Here is a 2,319-nt window from a genome sequence, read left to right as displayed (position 1 = left end):
GGTGATTTATTCTTTGAGGAAAAGAGCCTATATGATGGTGGACAATAGTTGTTATACCTATGGGTTGTTTTTCTAAAGGCATCCTTTATTGGTAAGAGAACTTTAGACCAAGGTAATAAAGCTTAGGATGTGGAAACTCGACTTTATTCTGGAAAGCAGATAAGCTAACATCATGCTCAGGTCAGCACTTTGCTCATTTTTAATGGGAAAGAGAAGAGGCTGAGACACGACCAAGGGCTGGTTTCCACTTACATCCTGTCTGGCTGAGCCCTAATGGTGGCCTGTGGGCTGCCAAACACCCTATCAAAGGACACAGCAGCGGCTTCCTTCCTCTGCCTGGGAAGACAATCCCTTTTATTTATGTCAATGTCTGCATTACCTGGTCTTTCAGTGCATGATGACTGGTTTTCTGTTTTCTCTCATGTGCTTAAGTGTCACTGCTCTGGTCATGTTTCCAGTGGCTCTCCGATGCCATATAGATCAACTTAAAAAGAACGCCACACTCTTGCTGATCTTTCTTCCCTCTCCTATCCATAGCTTGATGGTTCTCAATCCTGTCTGTGCATTAAACCACTTAAAAAATTTTTTTTAAGGCCAGGCTTTTAAAAATATAAATCCCCAGGCTCCATTCCAGACCAATTAAATCTGAATCTCTGGCATGAGGCCCAAGAGTAAGTACTTTTTTTTAAAGTTCCCCAGGTGATTCCAAATGCCAGGTAAGGGTTGAGATTCACTGCTAGATGCAGAATGGGGTTAATCAGTGATGCGGATTAGAACCCGGTTTGGGCTAAGGCTTGACACCTAAATGTTCTGAGGTCGACAACATATTTCTTTCTGCTCTTCAGGATAATTAGCCATAAAAATTAAAAAGTGGGAAAGAAAGACTGAAAGCACTTTCATCTTTTGAGGCTTGGTCAAGGGCTCTCCAGGTTGCTGGAGGTTGGTCTGATACTGATCAGATTGAACCTGGTGAGTAGAGACAATAACTTCACTTCATAAATGCCTGGCAGGGAAGAAGATCTCACTCGTTGTAAGTTGTCTTAAGCACCTAATGAAAGGAATTGTTTAGATGGTTTGAGACTCCAGTTTTCTTCTTGTGGACCCTGTGTATGAGACTCTGCGTTTTGGGCAGAATTATACAGAAGTAGAAGACAAAGTCCCAGCCTTAAAGTTTGACTTAGAGACTGAGATGCTCCTCCCACATTCCTGGTGGAAGATCAACTGGTCAGATTCGAGGGTGTCAATGTGCTCTTTTGTTTTGATTATGAGAAAGGAATGCCTGGATCAAAACTCAGTTTCCAAGATTAGTCCTTTCAAAACAAGGAGAAAGTAAAAGGTACCAGAAAGGTATAATCTTTGGCTGTAGACCCCAACTTGGGAAATATAGCTCAGAGTCCACCACACAGACCAGTCCGTAAGAGGTGTTTATAGGAACTGGCGTTCTCCATCAGCATCGGAGTTTTGGTTGCACCGTGTCTTTCCCTACACTTGATATTGTCTGTCACCTTTTCCTTTTCAGGAGTCCCCAACCTATGGTGAGTTGTATAATTATATCATTATATATTACAATGTAATAATAATAGAAATAAAGTGCATACTAAATGTGATGCACTTGAATCATCCCAAAACCATCCCCCCTCCACCCCCAACCCCCAGTCCATGAAAAAATTGTCTTCCATGAAAATAGTTTCTGGTGCCAAAAAGGTTGGGGACCGCTACTAAATGTATTTAACCATTGCAGTCTTTGCTTCCATGCGTTAAAGCAAACTCGTGCTTTAAGCAGAATTTCTTTATTTTTCTTCTGCATCACTAGGAGATATAAAACCTTACATGTTTTCTCTTTACCTTCAAATAGGAAGACATGTTTGGCTTTTGAAATGTAGCTTACCAAAGACTTAGGCAGCGCTAGGCGTTTTGGAGCTTGTAGAGGTGGCTAGCTCACACTGTCTACCATCCGCAGATGTGCAGCATGCATTTCTGGACTAGATGGACAAATGCAGCTGAACGAATGACCAGGAGCACAGAGTCGCACGCAAGGTTGGAGGTTTCTTCCAACCTCTTGGTCTAATAGCTAGCCGTGGATTATATACTTCCTTCTTGTTAAGAAAATTCTTCCTTTGAAGTATTTTTTCCACACGAATAGCCTTACTTAGGCCTTCTTCTTGGTGAACTAGTAACTTATGGAAGACACATTTGACTTTGAAATTTAGTTCAACTGCTGAGGTGCAAAAGAATTTCCAGATATTTATTTATGGACACTAGATGGCTTTAAAATAGTAAATAAAGGTATAGTCTAGTATGCCTGTCATGTGACAAGTC

The 2,319-nt window shown here is 41.3% G+C and overlaps 1 protein-coding gene across 1 annotated transcript in view; it reads left to right on the top strand.

Annotated features, from left to right (window-relative positions):
• TBC1D9 (TBC1 domain family, member 9 (with GRAM domain)) overlaps positions 1-2,319 on the top strand; it is a 116,274-nt gene that overhangs the window by 105,393 nt on the left and 8,562 nt on the right. The window lies entirely within an intron of this gene.

This window comes from Propithecus coquereli, unplaced genomic scaffold (genome assembly GCF_000956105.1).
Source record: "Propithecus coquereli isolate 6110/MARCELLA unplaced genomic scaffold, Pcoq_1.0 Scaffold112, whole genome shotgun sequence".
NCBI lineage: Eukaryota > Metazoa > Chordata > Mammalia > Primates > Indriidae > Propithecus > Propithecus coquereli.
Note: the sequence above shows the minus strand (reverse complement) of the source record. Positions and strands in the feature narration are given on the sequence as shown.